Source organism: Protopterus annectens, chromosome 2.part0 (genome assembly GCF_019279795.1).
Source record: "Protopterus annectens isolate FY-2018-M chromosome 2.part0, PAN1.0, whole genome shotgun sequence".
Lineage (NCBI taxonomy): Eukaryota > Metazoa > Chordata > Ceratodontiformes > Protopteridae > Protopterus > Protopterus annectens.
This window is the reverse complement of record NC_056728.1, coordinates 1,121,949,057-1,121,972,173: the sequence shown is the minus strand read 5'-3', so window position 1 is coordinate 1,121,972,173 and position 23,117 is coordinate 1,121,949,057.

The following is a 23,117-nucleotide window of genomic DNA, read 5'->3' as shown; positions in this document are numbered from 1 at the left end:
GCATTGGATATACCATGGAACACAGTGAAGACAGTCATCCAAAAGTGGAGAAAATATGGGACAATAGTGATGTTGCAAAGAACTGGAAGTCCCTCCAAAATTGATGAAAAGACAAGACGAAAACTGGTCAGGGAGGCTGCCAAGAGAACTACAGCAACACTGAAGGAGCTGCAGGAATTTCTGGCAAGTACTGGTTGTGTACTACATGTGACAACAATCTCCCATGTTCTCCATATGTCTAGGCTATGGGGTAGGGTTGCAAGACGAAAGTCTTTTCTTACACAGAAAAACATCCAAACCTGGCTAAAATTTGCAAAACAATATATCAAGTCTCCCAAAAGTATGTGGAAAAATGTGTTATGGTCTGATGAGACCAAAGTTGAACTTTCTGGTCACAATTCCAAAAGGTATGTTTGGTGTAAAAACAACACTTTGCATCATCAGAAGAACACCATTCCCACGGAGAAGCATGGTGGTGTCAGTATCATGCTTTTGGGGTTGCTTTTCTTCAGCTGGAACTGGGGCTTTAGTCAAGGTGGAGAGAATTATGAACAGTTCCAAATACCAGTCACTTTTGGCCAAAAACCTTAAGGCGTCTGCTAGAAAGCTGAAAATGAAAAGGAATTTCACCTTTCAACACAAGAATGACCCCAAGCATACATCCAAATCAACAAAAGAATGGCTTCACCAGAGGAAAATTAAAATGTTGGAATGGCCTGGCCAGAGCCTAGATCTAAATCCAATAGAAAATCTGTGGGGTGACCTGAAGAGGGCTGTACACAAGTGATGCCCTCGCAATCTGACAGATTTGGAGCACTTTTGCAAGGAAGAGTGGGCAAATATTGCCAAGTCAAGATGTGCCATGCTGATAGACTCCTACCCCAGGAAGACTGAATGTTGTAATTAAATCAAAAGGTGCTTCAACAAAGTATTAGTTTAAGGGTGTGCACACTTATACAACCAGCTTATTGTATGTTTTTTATTTTTTATATTTTTTCCCCTAACAGATTTGTTTGTTTTCAATTGAATTGTACGGGTTATATGTCACATTAAAGGTGGGAAAAGTTTTGAAATGATTTATTGTAGTTTCATTTTTTATATCACAAAAACCTGGCATTTTAACAGGGGTGTGTAAACTGTTTATATCCACTGTATATATGGCTAATGTTAGCTGCAGTATGTATTATTTGCTATTGTATGTATATTAAATTTTTCTTCATGTACGCTGCTGCTCATTTATTATTCTGTGGAGCTTTTCTCCCCGGGCCTCCACTGAAAAAGGACCTGTGTCCAATTGGAATTTCCCAGTAAACAAATGTAAATAAAAAAATAATAAAAAAAAAAATATGTATCCTTGTGGGACCTCTGAGTGAAAAACAGTTGCATGTGAGATGGAATATTTGAACAGTACTTGGATATGTCTGTTTAAAAGTAAGTTAGTGTACCAGAGCAAGTATCTTGGGGAAATCCTGTAGTGGAAAATTTTTGATAACCATTTAAAATCTCAGAACCTGCATTACTGAGTCTCAATATGTAGAGTCCAAATGGCCAAAATTCCGGGCTTACATATGATGTCTGAGATTACAGTTTTTTGGAATATTCTCTTTTCTTTGAGGTATGTTGATCTTGGAGTTGATATATATATATATATATATATATATATATATATATATATATAGATATATATATATAGATAGATATATATATATATATAGATATATATGTGTGTGTGTCTTCGGGAATATGGGGACTTGCTCCTTGCTCTCCATATCAAGGGATGCAGGGGAGGTTTGCCCTCCTGAAAAAAATTAAGTCTATAGGAGTAGAATGATGCTCAGATAGTTGTTCTTCTCTTGCATTTTTGGTCTTTTGTTATTTTTCAGTATCTCAGGATTTGGCACAGCGAGTGTTGAAATTTCAGTAGAGAGTCAATGTTTTTGCTTATGTTACCAGTGTACATCATTATTTCTTTTTGTTAGAGTAAGCCGCTTATATCTATCACAGATATTAGATGTTGTCAATTCACAAGCCTTCCATCCTGTTTACATCCTTCTCTACTCTCTCTCTTAATCCAAGAGGCCTTTCTGCATTCTGGGTTAATTTCGCTACCCTCACTTGTGCAATTTATATGATACAGCTAAAGACTAAATCTCACATACCCTCTAACTATGCCTTCTTTAAGGTCCTTGCCTAGATGTCAGTGTCTCCAACTTCATCCTCCATATCCCATCCTGCTAAAATATTATATAATTATTATTTTTTTCTGTACATATAAATATGCAGATATGCAAATAGATTTCACACCCCCGCAATTCCTCATAGATATGTATACCCTGTTCACATCTTAATATATAAATAAGCAAACAGTTTAATTTGTTATTGTCTTATGCTATATTATGTCTTATAAACATTTACAGTCTTGGTGAAATCTGAACCATCATATTGTTTTATTTATTTTAATAATCTCAGTCAGTATAAACAACTCCATAACCAGGCCAAATGCCTAGTTATCAAAAACAAAAAAGAATACTTCCAGGCCATCCAAGACCAACACAAAGTAAACCCCAAGAAATTTTGGAGTGCAATCAACTTCCTACATCACCCTGGTTCTCATAACAAACCTTGCCCAAACCTAGAAAATACTCCACCTGAAATAGCCTCTCTCTTTAACAATTACTTTATCGACACCATAAAAAACTTACTACCATCTTCCCACCTATTAATTCCAACTCACCAGGTACTCCACCTTTTCTTTCACCTACAAATCCTTTACCTTCCTTTACACTAACACCCATTCCCACCTCCACTATCAAAAAACTTTTTCACAAACTCAAGCCCTGTACTAATGCCCCTGATAACTTACTTGCCGAATACTTTTTTTTTTTCTCAATAAATTTTTATTCAGTATATAAAACAGACATTTAGGAGTTTTGTACATGTAAATAGAATTGAATAGGAATATTGCAACTCTTAACAAAAAAAAAAAAACAATCATTCAGGAGAGTATACTTATAACAATAATAATAAAACATTACTAAATATATACACTATATACAAGTTAGGCATCCTGAAAGATAAAGAGAGATAAAAGAAAAAAAAAAATACAGTAAACAAAAATACCATCTTGAAACAATACTCAATGTGATGGCATTAACTATTGATAATATTTAACACTTTTTCTAGTACTAAATTCTTTAATGCCTTTTTTTTGGACTTCTAACTATGTTCCCTTGTGCATCAATATATGAATAAGCCATTTTTTGAAAAGTTGTCCAATTTAGTTTGGTGCGATCAAGCCAATTTTGTGTTATATAAAGTTTTAATAAGGAGCAAATAAAGATGATAACATGAGTGTCTAATTTTGAAAGATAAATTAAAGGAATATGAAGAATGGCAAATTCCCAGGACAACATAGACTTATGGTATCTCATTCTCTGAAGTCTGACTTTCAGAGAAGTCCATAATCTATGAGAAAAATGACAATACCACAGAATATGAAGAAGATCAGCTTGGGGATGATAGCAACATGAGCATGATGAAGATTTGTTTGGATTGAATTTATTTAATTTATAAGGGGTATAATAGGCATCATTATAAATCATTAATTGCGTATATAATAGTTTTTTGAAAGGGATAAATTCCTTTGTATGTCTGATAGCCAAAAGTTTTTGAGACTCAGAAATCTTAGAATTATAATTCAGCCATGTATTAGATAAAAGACAATTGTTTTCTATTGTTAAGCTCTTTATCAACTTGTAGGAATTTGAAAGCATTTTATCTGATGAAGATAGCATTTTGATAATTGTGTTGAGATTATTCATTTGAAGTTCTATGGGGTCTATACATAAAAACTTATTTTTGATTATTTGTCTTAATTGACGAAGAATTGGTGAATAGTGCCAATTAACCTTCAACAACTTACGCCAATCAGGTAAAGGTAGGTCAAGATGTTTCAAGATGTCTCCAACTTTTAAATTTTTTATAAGAGGATATTTTGTTAAATCAAAAGGTTTGTTATCAATCATTATATTTGGGTTTAGATGAATTGGTTGTATAAAATGAGAAATCTTATCTAAATTGCACATTTTTAGTAAAGATTGAAAGGCATTAATCTTTTGCTTAATAAAGATGGATACATTTTTGGTATAAATGTTGTCCAAAGAGATAAAAGGAAGAGCTTCTGGGTTTATATTTTTTGAAATGATGTAATTATACCATATCTTTATCCATAAAGAGTGATTTATATGTGTAATATTTTTGGAATTAGATATGATGAAAAGTTTATTAGATGAAACTATCAGATAATAGAGATGTAAGTTAGGAAGGCCCAGATCCCCCTTGTCCTTAGAAACTGATAGTCTGGAATATGAGATTCTAACAGATTTGGGGAACCATAAAAATTTAGCCAAAGCCTTGTTTACAGAATCAAAGAAAGATTTCGGAATTATCTGATCAGATGACGTAAATTGGTAAAGGAATTTAGGCAAAATGTTCATTTTAATTATCGCAGCTTTTGATAAAAGCGAAAGATTTAGAAGTTGCCATCTGTTTATATCAGATAATATCAAATTCCAAATTTTATATATATTATTTTGAGAAGATGATTTATTATTGTGCTCTAAGTTGATACCTAAATATTTTATATTATAAGTAAACTGGAACTGATGGTCCGAAAACAGACAAGTTTTATGTACTAAATGATTTAAAGGAAATATATAGGTTTTAGAAGAGTTTAAAAGATAATTCGAAACAGAAGAGAAGTAATTAATAGCGTTAGTTATTTTTCTATAGTCAGAAATAAGAGTTTGAAAGTAAATTATTAGGTCATCAGCAAATGCTGAGAAATAAATTTTGGTATTAAGTATTCTAGGGACATTGTGAAAAGTATTTTGAATAATATATAACAATAAAGGTTCTAAATAAATATTAAAGAGAAAAGGAGACAGTGGACATCCTTGTCTTGTTCCTCTAGTAATCTTTATAGGAGAAGAAAAGCGACCATTAATGTAGAGTCTAGTATACATATTTTTGTATAATATTTTAACGAAGTTTAAGAAGAATGAAGGAATATTAAAACAAGACATGATCTGAAAAAGAAAATTCCAACAGACTCTGTCAAAAGCATTTGATGCATCCATGATCAGAGCATATATTGGGTTTGCGTCTTTTTTAGTAAGATGAATGATAGACTCTAAGGTCAATGTGTTGTCCCAAGCATGTCTGCGAGACATGAAACCAGATTGATCTTTAGAGATAATTGAGGGTAAAATTTTTTTCAATCTATTAGCCAAGATAGATGATAAAATCTTAATGTCTACATTTATTAAATAAATGGGTCTATAGTTAGCTGGGTCAGATTTTTCTTTATTACTTTTCAAAATTAAGATAGTTTTAGAAGTATTCCAATGAATATCTGAGATATCATTGAGTCTTATATGGTTATACACCTTGAAAAGAAAGAGAAGAATTACCATTTTAAAGGTTTTGAAGAATTCCGGAGTGAACCCGTCAGGGCCAGGAGATTTAGCTGATTTAAGATTGTCAATTGAATCTGAGATTTCTTGTAAAGATATAGGTGCTGAAAGTAAACTTTGTTGATTCTCATTTAGTTTAGGAAAATGCAGAGAATCTAAGAAGGTTTCTATGTTATTTTCATTACCAAAATTAGAAGATTTTGAATATAAATCAGTAAAAAGAGTAGTAAAGAGTTGAATAATTTCTTCATCTGTGTTATATAATCTATTGTTATAAGACAAAGATGATATTTTTGGTCTATTAAAGTTAATTTTAATAATTCTAGCTAATAGTTTAGAGGGAACCCGAGCCCATTCTGAGTATGAAGCAAGTAATTTTTGTTCAGCTAAAGATAGATTATGTTGATGAAGCAAAATTAAATCTTTTTGATCTTCAAGAATTTGCTTTTCTATAGAATAATCATATTTCATTCTAAGTTGGTTTTCCAGGGATAGAATTCTAGATTTTAAAAACTCCTCTTTCTTAGAGTAAAGTTTTTTAAAATAGGCCGCTTTACTGATAAATAGTCCTCTTAATCTCGCTTTACATGCAGCCCATTGTATGTCATAAGGGATATCTGATGTTTCCAAATTGGCCCCCATTTCCTGTAAAATTTCGGAACATTGTTTACAAATTTCTTCATTTTGTAGTAAATTATTATTTAAAGACCATTTATTCATATTACATTTATTTTTAGTATTATTATTTATATTTAGTTTTAGCAAAATTCTTGAATGGTCAGAAAAGAATCTAGGTTCAATATTAAAATCTAAAATATATTTTGAGATAGAATCAGAAATTAGAAAAAAATCCAATCTGGACCATGAATGATAACATTTAGAGTAGTATGTATAGATATCACTTCTATTTGGGATTTTAACAGTATGTATTGGGTCAATTAAACTATAGTCTTCCATCAAATCATTAAGAGCCATAGTTGATTGATAGTTATCAGAAACTGCAGAGCGAGAACGATCAATTTCTGGGTTTATTACTGCATTCCAATCTCCACCTATTATAATATAGTGGTCTTTATATGCTGTGAGAATTTTATGGATTTTTAAAATAAACAAATGTTGTGAATTACATGGGCCATATATGTTTAAAACTAAAAGAGGTTTATCAAGACCATGAATGGAAGTAGTAAATAAACACCATCTACCATCATTATCAAATTTCTCATCTATAATGTTCCCCAAAAATTTTTGCTTAATAATTATTGCTACACCTCTGGAATTCGACGAATCCCCTGAAGCTACAATCTTCCTAATCCATTTTTTGTTCCTCTCTTTATTCCAATCAAGACGAGGAATATGAGACTCTTGAATAAAACAAATATTGGCTTGTGACTTGAAAATCAAATGGAACAATAATGACTTTTTTGCTTTGTTTTGAATACCTTTAACGTTCCAAGAATCCAATATTAAGTCAATTGGCATATTCTAAGCAAACCATTATTATTGATGCTGTACAGAAACCACAGAGTAGAATCCAAACCACAATTAAACCAGTACATTTGGAAAAAATAAAAAAAAACAGATTTTAATTGGACAGTATTTAAATATATCATCACATTAGCAAATATCTCCTGTAGAAGAAAAATAATATCAAAAGTATTATAAGATTTATTTATATCCTTTATCCTAACCCTAGTGCCTACCCACCAAACACTTAATGATAAAGGAAGGTCAGATGTAAATAAATTAAATGGTGAAATTTTAGATAGTAAAAGTATGAAATTTACATAGAGAATACTCAATATTAACCTAACAAAAATTAAAATCAGTAATGCACTACTAAACCTATTTACAATACAAACTAAATTCAAGATGTCCAACATATTCAATCCCTACTTAATATATTTAACTACAAGCTCCTATTTTTAGGTAAAACTATATAGTGATAAAATGAATTTCCTCAAGTATTTAACATACCAGCATAGTGAATAGTATGATAAAAATAAATCATATTTAAAATAACATATATTACTATTAAAAGACTAATATAATCACATTACTATACATATTAATAATCCTATGAGAAACTATCAGTAAATATATCATATATAAGCTGGTATCTTAATTATATATAAAAAGATAATTATAAATAAAGTAAAACAAAATAGGATTACATATTTACCTGTAATCATATAATTAACTACAATGAATTTGTCAGTATTCATTATAGAAAATAACTAATACAAAAAATGTTTGAAATTAGAGTATAGTCATTCAAAATTACTTCTAATATAGCAAATATTTTCCCTGGGAGACCTAGATTTTATAAATCAAACCCATATAAATGAAAGTTAACTGCCAAAACTGCTGCTATTCAGTAACATCCCTCAGTACTCTACTTTATAATGAATATACTTTGTCGCCACCTAGTGATAAACTATGGAAACAAATAAAGACTAGTGAATAATACCTTGTCCCTTGAACACTATTGTAAAATTATACATTTTGAAGGATTTATTTTAAAATGTTGTGTCATTAGATCTGCTATATATAAGGTTAAACTACCCTTTTAGAATATAAGAACATAGTATGGCAACAGAATATTAAATATACCAAACATTAAATACATTCTCTTCTGTGTATCTATTGTTAAGCTAAAACAAAATAAGCTAAGGTCTAAAGCATTCAATCAAGTTACACATAAACATGTGTAATATATCCAACAAGTTTAGATTTAAGCCTATCTATACTTTTTAACTATGTGTAGTAGATTGTTAAGCACAACTTAGATGTACAATCCCCTCATAATATATTTATTAAACTCCATCAAATTACTAAACAAACAAGCAAACAGTGAAGTAAAAATGTATAATTTAACATTACTATAAATTTAAAATATGTTATACTTGTTAATCCACTCTTGCGTGGTTGTAATAAATAGGACTAACCTGTCTTATCGGTTGTACATAAGTCCGCTTCAACACTGAGTACCTTTACTAGCATTTATGCTTGAAAAAGGGAAATGTGGATCATCGTTGGAAGAAATATGGAAGAATCATTCGCTGAAGTAAATAAGTGATTATCTTTTATTCATAACCCTTCTAAAAGTGTGAAAATAGAAGTAAAAGTCTTTTCCAACGATTAATGCTTATTTGCGATAAACGCCACTGCATATGTGAAGCCAGCAGCTGTCCGCCGTGAATGATGACGTCACCCACGTCTTCCGAGAGTTCCTAGAAGGTGCGTGCTGCAATACAGATGCTGCTGGTGCTTTCGGCAGAAGATTTTCTCTTCAGGTGGTCTCGAGAGGTGAAAAATTCTCCCTCCATCAGCCGCACAATTGCAAAGGGAACTTTTAAACTCAAGCTAAAAAGTACTAATGTACTTTCTCCGTAAATATCAAAAAAATAATTATATGGCAGTTTAAAAAACATGACAACATTCCACATATCTGCAAAGCATATACCATCGAAGGTATATTAATCCTTGTTAATATTAAGTAAAAAATAAAAATATGTCTACATTCCATTTAACATATTAGGGAAAAAAAAGACAAATAAGATTAGATAATAACAGACATATGTGTTCTAAAACATGAACCATGACTGCAATATATCACATTTGAAATGCATTCAGAGTAACATATTATGATACACTGTCTGGAACCTTTTTAAATGTTTTAACAAAAATATCTTTAGCCTCTTTGGGATCAGAACACACAAATCTTTTTTCATTGACTGTAAAAGACAAAGTATTTGGATAAGACATACGAAATCTTATCCCTCTTTTTATCAAGTCAGCACAATATGGAGCAAGTTTTTGTCTATTTAATTTTATTTGAGAAGGAAGATCTTGGGAAAATGACAGTTTATGAGATTTCCATATAAATTGTCTTTTACTTTTAGCTGTCTCCAGGATTTGGAAAGTATCTTGAAAGTTTAGTAATTTAGTATAAATAATCCTTGGTGAAGAAGAATCTTGTCTAGAACGTAATGCTCTATGTGCTCTCTCTACAATTATAGACTTTGAGGATGTTTCACAGTTTAACAATGTTTCAAAAATGTCTTTAGTCACAGATAATAAGTTTTTATTGTCATAAGATTCAGGCAAGCCATGGATAATGATATTATTTCTTCTGCTTCTGGCTTCCAAATCCAGCAGCTTAGTTTGTATATCAGAAATAATCTTATCTTTAGATTTAAGAACAGTTTCCAATGAATCAGTTTTTATCTCTAGAGCTGTATTTCTATTTTCTATCATATCCATTCTGTCATTTATTTGTTTTAAAGTTTTACTAAAATCAGCAAACTGTTCTGAAAAGTTTTGGATAGCACTTTGTATAGGCTTTAATGCTACTTTTAATTCCTCTAAGTGAAAGTTTGAATCAATTAAGTCTTTATTACTTACTTTGGAAGTTTCAGTAGATTGTTTAGATGTCCTTAATCTTTTTGAACTGGAGTCTTTTTCAGGAGAGAGCATTGAAGAAAATTTGGCCTTTGTAGGTTGAGTCTCCATGGAGTCAGATTTTGTAGCCATGACCAGAAATGAAGTGCAATTGACAGGATGTCAGGATCCAGGAATAGACTGAAGCAGCAGGTGACCAAACAGATGTAATATCAGAGTTGTTCTGAGGTAAAATAAATCCCAGGATAAGAAATTCCAAGCCAAAAATACTCCAAATACGTAGAAAGAGATTTAGAAAATGTTTTTTTGAAAAAACTGAGGAAAAAGTTTGATATAAAGTTATAAAAATCACTAAAAGTTAAATAGCTGTGAGGAGCTCAAAGAGTAGGGACTAATCTAGTCAGCAGCCATCTTGGAATCGTACTTGCCAAATACTTACAGCTCTCAGCCTCCTCCACTGCATATCCTATCAGCATCCTCCTAAACAGATCCATTCAGGAATCTTGCATACCTGATATTTGGAAAAAAACATTTATTTTACCACTTCACAAAGCCGGCAATAACCCTGACATCTCAATTGTCATTATTTCCCCAATATTAAAAAGTTCTAGAGAAATGTATCCATACCCAGCTTCTCAGTCACCTGATACAACATTAGATACTCTCTCCCATTCAACATGGCTTTAGGCCAGGATATAGTACTAACACAGCCCTCATTTCATTCCTTGACATGGTAAACAGAGCATGAGATGCTGGAGACTTAGTCTCAGCATTATTTCTAGATTTTTCAAAGGCATTTGACAACATATCACACTCCCTCTTGCTTAATAAACTCACTAATCTCGGGCTGTCTCCCCTACCCTACAATGGTTTACGAACTATCTCAGTAATAGACAGCAATCTACTAAATGGTTACACGCTTCCTCCCATTTCATAACCACAAACACAGGCATCCCCCAAGGATCAATACTGGGTCCCCTTTTATTCTGCATGTTTGTCAATAACTTTCATTCCTCTATCATCCATAGCACAGTCATCCAATATGCAGATGACTCAACTATTATCTGCTCTGCTAAATCTGCCTCCACTTTACAGCATCTCACCCAATAAGCATTTACTTCCACAGAAACCTGGATGTTCCAGAACCATCTCACTCTCAACCTCAATAAAAGAAAATGTTTAATATTTACCCCCATTAAATCCAGCTCTGTTGACAAATCATTATTCTCCATTCACTCCCAAAATAACACCATTATGGAAGTTGTCCCCAGCACCAAATTACTAGGAATCATCATTGATGACAAGTTAGCATTTGACCTGCACATTTACAGTAACATAAAAAAAAATATCAAAAACTAGGTGCCCTGTACAGGCACAACTTTTTTCTCAGTCCCTCCTCTAAAAAGACTCTGGCCTCTTCCTTCCTGCTTCCAACACCTCTCTATAGTGCTCCTATCCTTACAAAACTACAGTCCTCCTTGCAAACAAAACTAAACTCTTGTTACAACAAAGTCACAAAATGTACGTTTCCATGAGATTAATGTTGTTATTGCTTGTGAAACATGGTTAAAGAACAATGACTGGAAACCAGTTCTGTCAGGGTATAAATGTTTTTTACTGTAATAGACATTCTAACAAAAAATCAGGTGGAGGTGTTATGATAGGGATTAAAGATAGTTATGAGACCTGTGATTATTGCATGTCTAATAATAACACCAATAGTATAGACTGTGTAAGTGTGACAATAAAGACAAGCCTGGAACATATAACAGTTGTTGGAGTTTATAGACCACCAAAGTCAAGTGCAGATGACCTAGAGGAATTCATACATTTCTTGCATGAAATTCAGGAGGAAAGAATAATATTAGGTGGGGACTTAAATTTACCAGAAATAAACTGGAATAATATTGATTCAGCAATGTTAGTAAGGAAACTATTCACAACATATATTCAGGAACAAAAATTGCTTCAGATTGTAAAAAAAAAACTACCAGGGGATGGAATATACTAGACATTGTGTTCCTAAAGAAATTACTGTTACTTCAAGTCAAGTTTTACCACGAGTGATGTGCAGTGATCATGGTGTTATAAAGGTTAATTTGTTGCTAAATAATTCTGCCAAAATGAAATCTAAACCAATGCACAGAAGGATAATTACAGATTATATGGAAGAAAAACAGTCACTATGTAAAACTAAATGGAATGATGCGTTCGGTGGAAAAACTGCAGATGGAATGTGGAAAGTTTTGAAAGAGAAATTATTTGAGTGCAAAAAATCAAAAAAAATGTTTAACATCAGGATCTAGGCATACAACATCAGGGGGACAGATTTCCATAAGAACAAGATATCTGTCTAAGGTGAGAGACAATACATACAAGAAATGGAAGAGAGGTCTAACTACAACTTTGAAAACTGGAATAAACAAGCTGGACAAACAGATTAAGCATAGTATGAGACAAGATCAAGAAAAAATTGTATAAAGATATTGAGCATAATAGGAAACCTTTTGAAAGATACATAAGATGTGGAAGGAGTAAAGACACACAAACTGATAAACTGTGTGCAGGTTCTAAAATGTATTTTCAGACAGAACAAGATTATAGATATATTTACAAAGTCTTATGCAAAACAGTTTGGCTCCACAAAATGGGGTGCTAAGTTGTCCTAGTGACATCCAGGTAAACCCAGATACTGAAATCAAATTAGATTATATTGAAAAAGAACTGCACAAACTGGATCCAAACAAAGCACATGGAGGAGACGGAATTAGTAACAATGACCTGAAAACACTTCAGTAAAATCTTATGGGAACATTATATCTATTATTCACTAGATCATATAAATATGGAGAGATTCCTCAAGATTGGAGACATGTGATTATTAAACCTGTCTTTAAGAGAAAGAGGAGTAGGACAAACCCAGAGTCATATAGACCCTTAAGTCTGCTTTCATGTTGTGGAAGTAATATCAGATAAATTATTGTCAGAACTGGATAGGTTGGGACTTGAAGCCATGTATCAGCATGCATATGTTGAAAACAGATCTATTACCACCTGTAACATGATGTTCTATAACAATATAATAACAGCTATGAATGAAAAATTGTGCTGTGATGTAATTTATATAGATTTAACTTCAGCGTTTGACAGGGTCATACAGAAAACACTGATCAATAAATTGGTATAACTAGTTATTGATATACTCTTGATAAGATGGATAGCTGCATGGCTTACAAATAGGACATGGCGAGTATCATACAGCAATTGGACAGGTGAAATCCTTGGTTACAGTCAGGGTGTCCAACGGGGCTCTGTCCTAGGCCCCTACTTGTTTAGATTGTATCTTTCAGACCTAACTTTTTCATCTGAGATGTTCTACATTCTATATGCAGATGACCTGAAATTTGGTAAACTGATTACATGTGTTACAGATAAGGCATGTATGCAAAATAACTTGATTAAATTGACAATTTGGGCACAGGATAATAATATGTTGATAAATACATTAAAAGCTAAGCATATGAGACTTGGGAGACATAAACTGAAAAGTGAATATTTAATACAGCACACAATGATTGAAACTGTACTCATTTAAGGACCTGGGTATATGGGAAGATTCAGATATGAGTTTTTCTAATCATATTAACCAATTGGTTAATGATAGTTATAGAACTACAGGTTGTATAAAACTATTTATAAAGTCTAGGAAATCAAAAATGATGAAGTCATTGTTTGTTAGTTACATTAGACCCAAACTTGGGTGTGGAATAACAATATGGAAGCCCTATAGGAAAACAAGCATGAGTAAACTGGAAAGACTACAGCAAAAATACACCAAGGGCATCCATGGATGTGAATATTTAAGTTATTATGAAAGACTAAAATATCTGAACTTGTACAGTGTCTCATATAGATATTTAAGAGGAGATCTTATTCAGGTACATAGGGCATTTAGTGACAACTACCTCTGGGAATGTTTGAGGTTATCAAAAAGTACTAGAGAATCATCAGCTAACCAATGTAGAAGATTCTATAGGAATGAGAATTGTACTAATTGGTTCTCTGACAGAGTAGCTGATGCTTGGAACAGACTACAAAATTACATTAAAGCAAGTACTAGCTTAGATATTTTTAAGAACAGCCTGGATACTTATTATGGGAACAAGTGTTTTGGTATATTGGCAAGCTAGAAGGGCATTAATGCCCATGTTTGAAATATTTGTATGTATGTATCTGTAAATGTACAGTCCCCGGTAGTGGTCATCTAGGTTATAAAGGGCTATCAGTCAATCAGTCATTCAATAAATAAATAAATCCTCCTCTAGTGATTTTTAAAGTGGAAAATAAATACCTAAGAACACATTTTACAGGCAAGTGTGAAAATGATTAAAATAATGAGTGTCACATGCACGGAAGGTATTCCGCATGAAAATGTCCATACAATTATTGATATTTCACTTGACTGTATATTTACAAATTAACAAGACAGAAAGACATGATTATTTTTATCCATTTCTTGACAGATGTGACTAACTTTAAAACAAAACATGAATGCTGTTCTCTATAACATTAAATGATTTCTTATTAATGCACAGATCAGTTTTTCCATTAAATATGTGAAAACTCCAGAAATAATGAAGATAAAAGATTAGTGCAAGTACAACAGTTATTTAGCCAATTTCCAGTTTGATTGATGCACTGAAGAAGGCTTATACAGCCAAAACCGGTTTGCTTGTTTTCAACAGGGCACTTTTGTGCTGACTTGGGGTGGTTTACACTCCCAAGCTGCTTTGATATGAATATCTATTAAATTTATATTTTTCGGCAACTTCCACTGGTGCTGGCCCTTTATTTTAACTTAGCCATAAATTCACCCCTGGTTTGACACTCATGCCCCTCATGGATAGGGGAAGTATGTAAATATTCCAACATACCCTTGTTCTAACAGTCTCTGGGTTATTCAAATGCAAAATATAAGATCTAAAAACTACATTGGGAATGCATGAATGGGCTTCTTAAGATGCTCACAGATTAATAGCTTAGCAAGTACCTAGGAATGTATAAGATTAATGACCAAGAAACATTTAACTGAATTAAACAGCTTCACATTTTAGACACAAAAAGTATGCACTTTGTAAAATCTTCTGAGAATAAGACTGCAACAGATGACATGTTGCCTTGCCTCTTAAGTATTTCACGTATAGTTTACTCATCATTTATGTTAACCAAAAGTAAGACTTAAATGAGGTGGCAAGCCATTAGGGTTGCAACCTTTTAAAATGCCCAAAGTGGGACATTTTTGGTACAAACGTCAGATTTTGCAGGGAAAAACATACCCACAGCCAGTTCAAAGGACAGAACTTCACTTTTTGGCCTAAATAAAAGCTTATTCTTGTAGCATTTTAGTTGCTTATTCTGTTTCTTTCACATTTAGGTGCTTCAGATACAGAATAACTGTTTTATGCAACTATTGCATCAAATATAGGAAATATGTTTGTCCTAAAATCTCAGGACATTTGCCATTATTTTGATTTCTTTGCAGGACATCACCGCCCAAAGAGGGACTGTCCCTCGCAAATTGAGACAGGTGGTAACCCTACAAGCCATTCAACCCGATATTATTTCAGCTCTCTCCATCCTAACAAACTTATCAGGAAAATGTTATATTAGCCTAGCAGGGCTGCATGCCTTTTTTTTTTTTTTTTTTTTTTTTTTTTTTTTTTTTTTTTCTGTGCTCTGGCACCATCTAGTGATAGGACTCAAAACTGCAGCTCATAAGAGTTCCACTTGCTAAAATTGACTAAAAGAATCCATAATTTCATCTTTAGCAACAAAAGTAAAGACTTTTTTCTTTTCTGAAATCTATCAGCATGTCAGTTAATTTTCAACATTAAAATCTAGCAGACTTTATTATTCATACAAAAAGGACCTTGTAGGCACTTCTAGTTGTGCTTGTACTCTCCCAGGTAGGTACAGGAACACGTGTTCAGTTGTACATAAAACTATTCTATTCCTCTTATTATGGAGAAAACTAGTGGACTAAAGGTAATTTTCAAGAGCTGTGATAAAAATTGCTACTCTGTTTTTATATATAAAGTAGACAAATATTGTGATAAAGATGTGATGGGATATGCCAGTTAAGTCGGAAGTGTGAATATGCTGTGGAGAGATAGCTGATGGCTCATTGCCTGCCACCTATAAACAACAATATGCAGATCTTTGACAGTGAGGGAACCACGCAAACACATAAACTAAAAATGTGAACACACACACACACACACACACACACACACACACACACACACACACACACACACACACACACACACACATAGTCTGACACTTCACTGCCTATATCAATATTAGGTCCTGTGACCAAAATTCTGTATCTTAAATGCCATGGAAGGAGTTTGTGGACAGATCTTTACTTTTTAATTTATCAGTCTGCATTTCTCAGAAACCTTGGAGGCAGTCAATGATAAATCCACATGGTGGCTTGTTAGTTAAAAGCTCTGCCTTACAGCTCCAGATTCTGGTGTTTAGTCATTATCTGTGGTTACTGAATGTATGAAATTTGCATTTTCTCTGCTTATCTTCATAGATTTTCTCTGGGTAACCCAGTTTCCTGACTAAAATATGCTGTTAGATTTGCTAGTGTAACATGACTATACATAATTTAATTCACTCTTGCCCTTGTGGTGCCAGTCATGATTAAACAGGATTTATAATGAACAGTTTACTTACTTGGTTAATAATTGAATAAATAAAAAAAAAAATGAAAAGGGGAAATTAAACAGAAAGTTCTTTAAAACTTTAGCGGTTTAGGAGAACTTCCAATAAACCATCCATTCAAGGATATTTTCTCTGCCCAGAGTTGATGACATTTAGAGCTATTGGGAGATGTCCATAACCACCATCCTCTTAGTATGTTTTGAATCTTCTGGCTGTGGCACTTTTCATCACCTGCACTTAAATGAAAATTAATTTGATTAAACTTCAGCACTAGCTCAGCTAGAAGGGAAGAAGACCAGAAATGTGGAAGAAATAACAAAAGTCCAAATAAAACTCCAGAGATTTATTACAGACAGTTAAGCGCTTTTGTCCCCAAATGAGACTTCTTCAGAATTTTGTTATAAGGGAAGAAGAGCTTACTAAACATTAAATGTGGCATCTCATGGCAGCAAAAGGAAATAAATCTAGCAGCTCAAAGGTAGAAATATAAAAGGAAGTGTGGAGACAACAAAACAGATGCCAACAAGACAAGACCAAGGAGGTTCAGCTTAGAACTGAGAAAAAAGGTATACAACTCTCCCTTGGGTCCATATACAGTCCAAGCCTGCCTGACCCCACTCCACTCAAATATGAGGATGGTTGGACACTACTAAAGGGAAATAAATTATTTAAGTTAGTTATAAGAAACACTTGGAGATATTCTTGGACCACATGATTGCCTGTTACAGATGACAAAGTCAAAGCTCTCCATCAACCCTTAAAAAACAAAAACCCGTAGCAAACCTTCTAGCATACAAAACAAATACCAAATTGTTAGAATGTGTCAGGTTGAAACAACCACATAAGGCACACCAGGCAGAAAAATAAATTGATAAATTTACTAATATATAGTTAGCTGAATTAATCTTTATCATCATATCTAAAAAAATTAACTTTAAGTCCTACATTTTCTAACACAAATTTTAAAAATATAATAGAATTATTAAGTTTGACTATAAAACTATTACACAATAATTATAAATACATTCATCATATATTGCATGATATATTGCTTAATCTGTTAACCCAAGGATTTACTGATTTTACTAGAGATAGACCTTTTATAATCAGGACAGACTTCCACTGAGAGCAACTCTTTTGCAGTCTGACCACTATTGTTTCTGCTACTAGGTCTGTTACTAACAGAATGTCTATTTATTTTGATTATTTATTTAGTCCAGTAGCACAGAGTTTGCCATGTTTTAGAAAAGATTCATGGGATTTTTTAAAAAAATTATGATTAGCTAATTGCTAATTTTGCTAAAGATAAAATCATTTTTTAAAGTTGATGTTCACTTACTGTATATGACCATTCCTGCTATAGAAGGGTTAAAATTTGAGATTATTTGTGTCTAAATATACTAAGTGGAATGCTGTCATGATTAATAATCATGTATACTTATGGATACTTAGTTAATATTTTTTTTTATATTTAAAAAAGTATACTCTCAGCAAATTAAAGGTGTTGAAATGGAGGTAGTTTCCCACCACCTAATTACGAGGTGTTGGGAAAATGAAATGTTACCATTTATTGAAGATTATAAATTCAGAGTTCTAACCCAGCCACTGGGGATGCACAAGCCAGTGCATTTCTTTGTGCCGGTCCCAAGCCCGGATAAATGGGGAGGGTTGCGTCAGGAAGGGCATCTGGTGTAAAACTTCGCCAAAACATTTCATGCAATCACCAAGAAAAATTTTTATACTGGATCGGTCGAGGCCCGGGTTAACAACGACCACCATCAGTACTGTTAGTCTACAGGGTGCTGGCGGAAATTGGGCTACTGTTGGCCGAAGGAGGAGAAGAGGCGGAAGACATGGCCGAAGGCAGGAGGAGAGGAGAAAGGCTAGGACTGTGGTAGTGAGGGTCGGAACTTTGAATATTGGCAGTATGACTGGTATAGGGAGAGATCTAGCTGATATGATGGACAGAAGGAAGGTTGGTATATTGTGTGTGCAAGAGACCAGATGGAAGAGGAATAAGGCTAGGTGTATCGGAGGTGGGTTCAAATTGTTTTATCATGGTGTGGATGGGAGGAGAAATGGCGTAGGAGGTATTCTGAAGGAACAGTATGCTGAGAATGTTTTGGAGGTGAAAAGAGTGTCGGATAGAGTGATGTTTATGAAGCTGGAAATTGATGGTGTAATGATGAATGTTGTTAGTGCGTATGAAATCTTGGAAAGTGAGAGAATGCCTGAGGAATGGAGAAAAAGTGTTTTGGTACAGATTTTTAAGAATGGATGAGAAAGAAAAATTTTGGAGTGAATTGGATGAAGTGGTGATGACTGTACCCAAAGGTGGGAGACTGGTGATTGGAGCAGATTTCAATGGGCATGTTAGTGAAGGGAACAGAGGGGATGAGGAAGTGATGGGTAGGTATGGTGTTAAACAAAGGAATGCAGAAGGTCAGATGGTAGTGGATTTTGCGAAAAGGATGGACATGGCTGTGGTGAATATGTATTTTAACAAGAGGGAGGAGCATAGGGTGGCATACAAGAGTGGAGGAAGATGCACACAGGTGGATTATATCTTATGTAGGAGGGCCAGTTTTAAGGAGATTGGAAACTGTAAAGTGGTGACCGGAGAAAGTGTCATTAGGCAGCATAGGATGGTGGTTTGTAGGATGATGTTTTATCAAGAAGAGGAGGAGGAGTGTGAGGGAAGCACCAAGGATCAAGTGGTGGAAATTGAAAAAGGGTAATTGTGAGGTGGAGTTCAGGGATGAGTTAAGGCAGGCACTGGGAGGCAGTGAAGAGTTACCAAATAGCTGGGTAACTACAGCAGAGCTAGTAAGGGAGACGGCTAGAAAGGTGCTTGGTATCACATCTGGACAGAGGAAGGATGACAAGGAGACATGGTGGTGGAATGAGGAAGTACAGGAGAGTATACAGAGAAAGAGGTTGGCAAAGAAGAAGTGGGATTGTCAGAGAGATGAAGAAAGTAGACAGGAGTATAAGGAGATGAGGTGCATGGCAAAGAGAGAGGTGGCGAAGGCTAAAGATAAGGCATATGAAGAGTTGTATGAAAGGTTGGACACTAAGGAGGGAGAAAAGGACCTGTACCGATTGGCTAGACAGAGGGACCGAGCTAGGAATGATGTGCAGCAGGTAAAGGTGATAAAGGATAATGAGGGAAACATACTCACAAGCGAGGAGAGTGTGTTGAGGAGATGGAAAGAGTACTTTGAGGGGTTGATGAATGAAGAGAATGAGAGGGAGAGAAGGTTGGATGATGTAGGGATAGTAAATCATGAAGTACAATGGATTAGCAAGGAGGAAGTAGGGATAGCTATGAAGAGAATGAAGAATGGAAATGCTGTTGGCCCAGATGACATACCTGTGGAAGCATGGAGGTGTTTAGGTGAAATGGCAGTGGAGTTTTTAACCAGATTATTTAATGAAATCTTGGAAAGTGAGAGGATGCCTGAGGAATGGAGAAAAAGTGTTTTGGTACAGATTTTTAAGAATAAGGGTGATGTACAGAGCTATAGTAACTACAGAGGGATAAAATTGATCAGTCACAGCATGAAGTTATGGCAAAGAGTAGTGGAAGCAAGGTTAAGAAGGGACGTGATGATTAGTGATCAGCAGTATGGTTTCATGCCAGGAAAGAGCACTACAGATGCGATCTTTGCTCTGAGAGTGTTGATGGAAAAGTACAGAGAATGTTGGAAGGAGTTGCGTTGTGTCTTTGTAGACTTAGAGAAAGCATATGACAGGGTGCCTAGAGAGGAGTTGTGGTATTGTATGAGGAAGTCAGGAGTGTCAGAAAAGTATGTAAGAGTGGTACAGGATATGTACGAGGGTAGTGTGACAGTGGTGAGGTCTGCGGTGGGAGTGACGGATGCGTTTAAGGTGGAGGTGGGGTTACATCAAGGATCAGCTCTGAGCCCTTTCTTATTTGCAATGGTGATGGACAGGTTGACAGACGAGATCAGACAGGAGTCCCCATGGACTATGATGTTTGCAGATGACATTGTGATCTGTAGTGACAGTAGGGAACAGGTGGAGAAGACCCTGGAGAGATGGAGATATGCTCTAGAGAGAAGAGGAATGAAGGTCAGCAGGACTAAGACAGAATATATGTGTGTGAATGAGAGGGAGGATAGAGGGATGGTGAGGATGCAAGGAGTAGAGGTGGCGAAGGTGGATGAGTTTAAATACTTGGGGTCAATAGTTCAGAGTAACGGTGAGTGTGGAAGAGAGGTGAAGAAGAGAGTACAGGCAGGATGGAGTGGGTGGAGAAGAGGGTCAAGAGTGATTTGTGACAGACAAGTACCTGTAAGAGTGAAAGGGAAGGTCTACAAGAGGGTAGTGAGACCAGCTATGTTATATGGGTTGGAGACAGTGGCATTGACAGAAAGGCAGGAGTTTGAGCTGGATGTGGCAGAATTAAAGATGTTAAGATTTGCATTGGGTGTGACGAGGGTGGACAGGATTAGAAATAAGTATATTAGAGGGTCAGCCCAGGTTGGAAGGTTTGGAGACAAAGCCAGAGAGGCAAGATTACGTTGGTTTGGGCATGTGCTGAGGAGGGATGCTGAGTATATTGGGAAAAAGATGCTAAGGATGAAGCTACCAGGTAACAGGAAAAGAGGAAGGCCTAAGATAAGGTTTATGGATGTGGTGAGAGAGGACATGCAGGTGGTTGGTGTGACAGAGCAAGATGCAGAGGACAGGAAGAAATGGAAAAACGTGATCTGCTGTGGCGACCCCTAACGGGAACAGCCGAAAGAAGATGATGATAAATTCAGAGTTCTATGCACATTTTGTGGATGATTTGCTCTTTGTTTGGAATGGTACTTATTCAGATTACTTGAATTTTATTATTAAACTTAATAATTTTATGTTTTTAAATGTGCGTTAGGAAATTTAGGTCTTGCAGTTAATTTTTTAGATGTGATAAAGATTAATTCAACTGACTAAACATTAGTAAATTTATTGATTTATTTATTTCTGTGCCTGGTATGCTTTGTTTTTTTTAAAACTTTCTAGCAGAGAAATGAAGATATAATTCAGGCCAAGCAATAATTTAAAGAATTTGATGTGTTCAAGACTGCTTGTGAGAAGAGAAAGACAGCTTCAGAAATTCATTACCCAAATTCATAATAATGAGAATATTCTAATGGAATACAAGAATGCCTTAATTATTACAATCATCAAAAAGATGACAGGTCAGTGTATATATTGTTTAGGTACTGCCTTCACCTCTCACTCCCCCCTGACACAGAAAAATTCGGTATCATTTTGAAACATCCTCTACATACTGGTGAAGTCCCACTGGTATCTCAGTGTTGTTATTGACCATTTCAGATACAGATAATGTAATTGTAATTGTCTAGAACACCCTTTCACAGTGACAGAAATAAACTATATAGAGAAATATTTTTACTCCATTTGATCATCAATCACTTTACAATGCACTTGGCAGATCTGGCTGCAGGACAAGGACCTTAGGATTCTGCATGATCAGATAACCGCCAGTATTTACAGTAGTTCAAAAACAAACCTATGTATTGATATGCCATCTTTCTAACTTTATTATTATTATTTTTCTCCTAAAGTTAGCCTAGTCCTCACCAAAGGTGACCTGCCTACTGGAACTGAAAATTAATACAGAATGTATGGAGGATTTCTAAATACTGGACACATTAAAGCTTCATTTGTATTTATTCCTGACCTCCAGTGAGCTAACAGCTGCTCTGTTCTTGCACATGTCATGACTGAATTTCAACCTACACTAGGTAAATTTGTAGAAGATTACAACAACATGGAGCTCTTGGTATCAAGGAGACCAAACTGTTCTATCAGTCTCCTCAAGATCTTACCAAAAAAATGCGCAATTCATTCATTTGTTGCTGAAGGACAGATACTGGGGACAACCGAAACAACAGTTCTGTATATTTCTGTTACCATTCCTACCCAATTTTATTGATGAAAAATCTGTTAATTCTGAAGACTACTAGACTAAAATAAATGTTTATGCCAAAGTTAGTATGACTTGCATTCAACAATGACCCACTAATATCAATTTTACAGCACTACATATTGCATTTATTAGGCAGACTCTCAGTTCAACACAGATGAAATAATGTGAACAATATAAATATACACTAACGTAGCACCTCAGGAAAACAAGCAGGGACCTTATATGTTGGGAACAGCTTGCCACAAACCCATTGCAATGACTCTGAAACCTCTATCAAATGGGGCCATGCATTCTCCTTATTTGTGGAAAAAAAAACAGAAGGGGGATGAAAGGAAATGATATGGGAAAGGGCCACAGATTTTATGGGGAATTAAATATATATCTATAGCTAAAAATAAAATAAGACAATAGACAGCTGAGAACACTTTAATATTGATCCCAGAAATGTTATACATTTTTTCTCTTCCATCTAAATTTCTCCAGAATGATTGCAAATGTTAATTTGCATCTTAAAATGTCACTGTTAGGGGACATACACACTGGGA